Raw genomic sequence first — 7,189 nt, forward strand, 5'->3', positions numbered from 1 at the left:
ATAGCCAGTCCGCAGCAGAGCCAGCCTAGAGTTGGGGCTCCAGATGTCTGGGTCCCAGTTCATTCCAGCAACCAGGCTTCCTCCTTGTGACGCAGGGGTGCTTCCCTAGGCATGAGGGGCTGACTTGCTGTCTGGAGAGAGATCACCTGGGCACGTCCCCGCCCTCTCCCTGGAGGACCCTGTTCACACATCCTTAATCCTTAGCCTGGTTGGTCTTGCTGGCTGGACAGGCTCCTGGTGGAAGAGCCGCAAGTCCTGGTCAGGGATGTGCCCGGGGTGGAGGTGGGGGGGATCACAAAAAGGTGAAGTGGCCTGCCTGAACTTTAGACATCTCTCTCTTCCCCTGGCACAGGCCTAGGACCCAAACTCTGCCAGTGAACGTCCGAGGCTGCCCGGGAAGGGAAGGGAAGAAGTGTCAGAAAGGCATGCAGTGCTCAGGTCAAGGAAATGTGGGCGGGGACTGGATGCACCACTGAGCTCTTTTTTAAAAAATAAATTTATTTATTTTATTTTTGGCTGTGTTGGGTCCTTGTTGCTGTGCACGGGCTTTCTCTAGTTGTGGTGAGCGGGGGGCCACTCTTTGCTTGGATGTGCCGGCTTCTCATTGCAGTGGCTTCTCTTCTTGCAGAGCACGGGCTCTAGGCGTGTGGGCTTCAGCAGTTGTGGCACGTGGGCTCGGTAGTTGTGGCTCACGGGCTTAGTTGTTCCGCAGCATGTGGAATTTTCCCGGACCAGGGCTCGAACCTGGGTCCCCTGCATTGGCAGGGGAATTCTTAACCACTGTACCACCAGGTAAGTCCCCACTGAGCTCTTAAATGTAGAAATGTCTGTGTGAGTGGTGGGCCTTTTTCTATTTAAAAACAAATTTTTTAAAATTGAAATTTAGTTTATTTATAATACTAGATTAGTTTCAGGTGTACAGCAAAGTTATTTTTTCAGATTCTTTTTCATTATACGTTATTACAAGATATTGAATATGGTTCCCTGTGTTATACAGTAAATCCTTGCTGCTTATCTATTATATATATATATATATATATATATATATATTAGTGTCTATCTATCTGTTAATCCCATACTCCTAATTTATCCTTCTCCCCTTCTCTTTCTCCTTTGGTAACCATAAGTTTGTTTCATATGCCTGTGAGCCTATTTCTGTGTGTTTTTTTTTTTTTTTAATATTTTTTTACTTATTTGGCTGCTCCAAGTCTTAGTTGCAGCATGTGGGATCTTCATTTCGCATACAGGATGTTTAGTTGCGGCATGTGGGATCTTAGTTGCGGCACGCAGGATCTAGTTTGCTGACCAGGGATCGAACTCAGGCCCCCTACACTGGGAACATGTACTCAATCACTGGGCCACCAAGGAAGTCCCTGTTTTTATTTTGCATATAGATTCATTTGTATTATTTTTTAGATTCTACATATAAGTAATATAAAATATTTGTCTTCCTCTGTCTTACTTCACTTAGTATGATATTCTCTAGGTCCATCCATGTTGCTACAAATGGCAATATTTCATTCTTTTTTATGGCTGAGTAATATTCCAGCCATAATATTATTCTAATACTATTCCAATATTATATATATACCATATCTTTTTAAACCAGTTGTCTGTTGATGGGCACTTGGATTGTTTCCATGTCCTGGCTATTGTAAACAGAGCTGCTATGAACATTTGGGTGCACATATTTTTTGAATTAGAATTTTTGTCTTTTCTGGATATATACCCAAAAGAGGGATTGCTAGATCATATGGTAGCTCTATTTTTAGTTTTTTAAGGAACCTCCATACTGTTTTCCATAGTGGCTGCACCAATTTACCTTCCCACCAACAGTGTAAGAGGGTTCTCTTTTCTCCAGATCCTCTCCAGCATTTGTTATTATTTGTAGACTTTTTGTTGATGGCCATTCTGACTGGTGTGAGGTGATACCTTATTGTGGTTTCAATTTGCATTTCTCTAATAATTAGTGATGTTGAGCATTCTTTCATGTGCCTGTTGGCCATCTGTATGTCTTCTTTGGAAAAAAGTCTATTTAGGTCCCTTTTTTCTTTTTATTATGGAAATCATGCATAATTTATACATACACAAAAGAGGAGAAAATAGTACTGTGAATTCCCAGCTTCAATTCAGGCAGGTCTTATTTGTCCCATAGAACCCTCTCCTACTCTTCTAATCTCCTTTTAATTATTTTGAAGCAAATCCCAGACATATATCATTTCATTTGAAAACATCTCAAGATTTTACTCAAAGACAGGGACTCTTTCTCTTTTCATTGGAGTGTAACCTGTAAACAATGAAATGCATAAAGTACACTAATCTTATGTATACAGATCAATGAATTTTCACTTTTGTGTATTCCTGGGTATCTCCCCAGAATACTTCCTGCACCCCAAAATGTTCCTGCATGCCCTTTCCAGACAAAGCTCCCTGGTTCACAGGTAAGTAGCATCTCAGATCCTTTTAGCGCCAGCTGGTTGAACTATACTCTTCTTTCTGCTGCCAGTGTCATGTTGTCACTGCAGCCTTTAAGGACTCTCTGGGTCCTACGGAAAAAGTCCTAAGATCTGGACTTTAATCTTGGTCCCATCACTTCACCTCTTTGGACCTCTTTTTTTGTGCCAAATCAACAGCTGCTTTGCTTGCGGATCCGATCCGTTCTCCACCCTTCCCCTGCTCTGTTCTGTATCACTATTGGGAACTACATTTCCCAGAGTGCTTTTCCCTCTGGCTTCCCTGTAGGCTCAGCCAATAGGAAGACAGGTGGGCGGAGGACTTGGTGGGAAGAGGGAAGAAGCCAGGCAATTTTTCTGCCCCTCTGCTTTCTGACACCGCGTGCCTCTGGTCGTGTTGCTTTCTTCCATTCTTCCACAATCCCATTTCCTGCCAGGCAGCCCCCACTATTTAGTTTCTGCTACATAGCTCTGAGACTTCTGGGTCTGTAAGGCTGCATTATAAGGTTGTCTTTCCAGCCCTAGAGATGTGGCTGCTTCCTGCTTTGCTGTTTTCTGGGTTGCCTTGCTGTTCCCCATTGGGTGCTCAGCTCTTCCATCAACCACGAACCGATTCCCTGTGTTAAACTGCTTCCACTTGAGAGAGAGTGTTTCCTGTTTCTGGACCCTGATGGACAAATCTCATCTGTAAATGGTTACCATGCCTGCCCCAGCCTCCTCTGGGAGGATGCGAGGAGCCTCACAGGGTGAGGAGGCCATGAAGTCTTTGTGGGCAGGCATTGTCTCTGCTTCCTCCCTTTCGTGTTCTTCACGGACTTCCTTGACGTTTTGTTGATTTCCACGCGGCAACACCAGACTCGGACTGGGTGCCCCATAGACCCCCAGAGTGCATGGGAGTGAGGCTCTTCTCCAGGCCCCCTCCGGAGGGGGTTGCTGTGAGATCCTCCTTCCCAGAGGCCCATGAGGGATCCAAAAAGAGGGCTGGCAGGAATGGATTCTTTTTTTTTTTTAATATTTTATTTAAAAAATTTTTTTATTGGGGTATAGTGATTTACAATGTTGTGTTAGTTTCAGCAAAGTGAATACATATACATATACCCACTCTTTTTTAGATTCTTTTCCCATTACAGAGTATTGAGTAGAGTTCCCTGTGCTATACAGTAGGTCCTTATTAATTACCTATTTTACATATAGTAGTGTGTATATGTCAATCCCAATCTCCCAATTTATCCCCCTCCCCCCCGGGATTCTTCTAAATACTCTTCTGTCTCCCCTCTTGCCCACACTGCTCTCAGCCAGCTGCTGGCCTTGAATAGGGTCTGGTAAACACTGAGAAATGTGTAATTGATGAGAATCGTCCTTCTCCAGAATCTTTTCACTGGGGACAATACCTCAGCCCACTTGTTCTCAACTGGGGTGATTTTTGCCCCCCAGAAGACATTTGGCAATATCTGGAGGAGTTTTTGATTGTCACAATTCAGGGGGTACTATTGGCATCTAGTCAGTAGAGGCCAGGGATGCTGTTAAACATCCTACAGTGCACAGGACAGGGCCCCCACGACAAAGAATTATCCGAATGTCAATAGTGCCAAGGTTGAAAAATCTGGCCTTAACCCAAGGGAATAAACTTCTAATGGTGAACTTCTAGGCATCATGCCAGGTGACTGGACTAAGAGTGGCAGGGAGGGATTTTCTGAAACATCATTTTAGATTAAACACAAACTCATATTACGTAAGTGCAGGTAAAAGGAACACAGTTCTCCACAATGGGCAGCCAGGTGTGGAGAGCCTAATTAGCTCTAAGCAGTAAGAATAAAGAGCTCTGATTAACTGAGTGACTCATTTTCCCCTAGAAAGGGTAGAGACTGAAATGAAAAAAGTGAAGGAAATTTAGCTATATTAACAAACCATAAATTAAAGTGTTATCAGAGGAAATTAGGCTGTTGGATGTTTTGAGGATACTTTCATTTATTTTTTTTTAATTTATTTTCTTCAAGTATAGTTGATTTACAATGTCGCATTACTTTCTGCTGTACAGCAAAGTGACTCAGTTATACACATACACACATTCTTTTTCATCTTCTTTTCCACTGTGGTTTATCCCAAGATATTGAATTTAGTTTCCTGTGCTCTACAGTAGGACCTTGTTGTTAATCCATTCTATTTATAATAGTTTGCATCTGCTAATCCCAAACTCCCAACCCATCCCTCCCCTGCCCCCACCCCTTGGCAACCACAAGTCTGTTCTCTGTCTGTGAGTCTGTTTTGTAGATACGTTTATTTGTGTCATAGTTTAGATTTGAGGATTCTTTCTCATAGCACATCACTCTGTCAAAGATACACCTTAGATCTTACCCAACATGTTAATTCTGCTGTCTTCTGCCTGGTGGTGTGGGGGGTGGGATGTCAAAAATAGTGGCCACTAGACCCTGCGGCCACTGGTGAACAAGCCTAGCGCCTGTCCTCAGAGAACTCATAATATGATCCGTGCATATGGAAACACACACATGCACACACGCATACACCAAGATAAGAGTATACAGCAGTGCGCACTGCAATAGAGTTCTCAACAAGGCTCTCTTCCGGAGTGTGGGGGAGAAGGCGATCACTTCCACCATCTCCTGTTCCCTGGGGAACGAGAGGTAAGAAGACCTTCTGAACTCACAACCCTCATCCCCCTGCAGACCCTCTGGTCCCCCCTCTCTCCTTGTAGCCTTTGCACAGTTTATGGCCAAACCACAGGGTTAGAGGATGGCCGGTTCTGGGAGGGGGAAGGAAGGGCTAGGGCTGTGGTAGAGGCTGGGGGAGCTTCCAAGATGTGGCCCAGATCCACCACAGAACAGGACTCCACTCCTCTGGAAGTCTGGGAGTGGCACTGAGCTTGGAAAGGGGAAACTCAGCTCTCAATCTGGCCCCACCCCCAACTCCTGGATGACGTGGGCAAGTCATTTTGCTTCTGGGGCCTTGGTTCTCTGATGCATCAAGCAAGGGCTAGATACAGAGCCACCTGGAAAAGGCTTTTGTGACCATCTGGGCTGCCTTACACTCCCCGACCCCCTCCCTTTTATTGAGAGCCCTGGGGCCCAGAGTGGTAAAGTCATTTTTTTTAATTCTTTTTTTTTTTTAATAGTATTTCCCATTGTGATTTACCCCAGGATAAAGTATTGTTTTCAAAGTCACATCGTTTAAAAGCCAAAATGGAAGTCGTAGGATAATGCCTATAACATGGTCCCATTTATGGAAAAAAACTATATATTTTGTTTTTAAAAAATACACATAAGCCTATGAAAGCACACAAAAAGATGCTGATGGACATAAATGACCGTGGCTCCCTGGGCCGAGGGGTGGGAAAGGAATGGGACCGAGGGAGGTTTTTATTGTTCTGTAAACTTCTGTGTTGTTGGAAAATTGTGTTGTGAGAAAAAAGTGTTCACGTATTTTTTTCCTGCACCTCAAAAGATAATATTTAAAACAGGGCTGTGACACAAGTGCAGGTCTCAGATTTCTGTTTTTTTTCACAACAACACGCTTGCTCTGGCCCAATCCAGATCTGGAATGCTGCTGTCTCTAAGCTACCGCACCCTGACAGGTGCTACGGGGACACTTGCTCTCCGGCTCAGCCCAGATCAGGCCTCGAGATCCTGCTCACTGAGCCCTCGAGAGGAAAACTATTTGCCGTGCAGCCTTGGGCCAGTGGTTGGATTTCAGGCACCAGCCAGCAGATAGAAAAGGCAGGGAGGTGCCTCTCTGAACCTCTGAGATGGGACAGGCAGGGTGCTGTGTACCCTACCTGTAGGTGGGATGTCCCTTGGGGAGGTGGGGACAGTAGAGAGAGCTTCTCACAGGCCCTGAGGGCTGGTGGATCCAGGGACGCGCTGTGGGAGTGTGTGAACCTTCCTGGCGTTCAAAACCAGGTGCAGGGGAGCCCCAGTTCCCCAGGAGCCTGTGGCTGGTCTGTCTCGGGGTGCATGGCAAAAGCCCTAAGCTGACAGCCCCTCCCCGCAACAAAAGAAGAATTCTGCTTCTGCGCTGCGCTCTACTGCTATTTGCTTTTGTGTTCACAGAAAACTCGCTTATCTTTGCGAAGGGCAGTTTCTTCATCTGGAAAATGAAGAAAAACCCAGGCTTTCCCTTTCGAGGGGGTGTCCCCTATCAGGGAAGCAATGGGACAGCTTTGCAATCCTGATGGACAGCAGCTCTCACTTTATGAGGCCACAGGAGACCAGCCACAGACAGGGTTGTATCCGGAGCCCGTTGTTCCACAAGACCCAGCTGAGATGCCACTTTCTCCGGGCAGCCTTCCTGAGTCTCCCGGGTGGGTGCTTCTCCCTCCCTCTCCGCCCCCAGGCTCCCTGAGCCCTGGGCTCCCTTGGCTGTCACTAGGATCCTTGTCTTGCAGGATGTAGTCGGGGCCTGTCCTCTGCCATCCAGCTACATCAGTGCCAGGCGGAGCCGCGACTGCCCGTCCCAGGCCCGCTCCTCCAGGAGGTGGGAGAAGCCAGTGAAGTGCTCTGGGCTGCCTCCTGCGGGGCCGCAGTGGCAGCCCTCTCGGCCTGGGCTGTGTGGTTGGGTCTCTGTGCCTCCTGGGCCTGATTCTCGGATCCCTTCCCCCTTCACTGCTTGGCACTTCACTCTTTATTCTCTTGCTGGGTTGTTTGGGGCAGAGATTTTGGAGGAAAAACAAGGCCCCCTCACGGAGCTTTTCCTTCCTTCCAGGGCTGGTGCGGCCTTGAGCC

The sequence above is a fragment of the Hippopotamus amphibius genome, chromosome 12 (genome assembly GCF_030028045.1).
Source record: "Hippopotamus amphibius kiboko isolate mHipAmp2 chromosome 12, mHipAmp2.hap2, whole genome shotgun sequence".
Lineage (NCBI taxonomy): Eukaryota > Metazoa > Chordata > Mammalia > Artiodactyla > Hippopotamidae > Hippopotamus > Hippopotamus amphibius.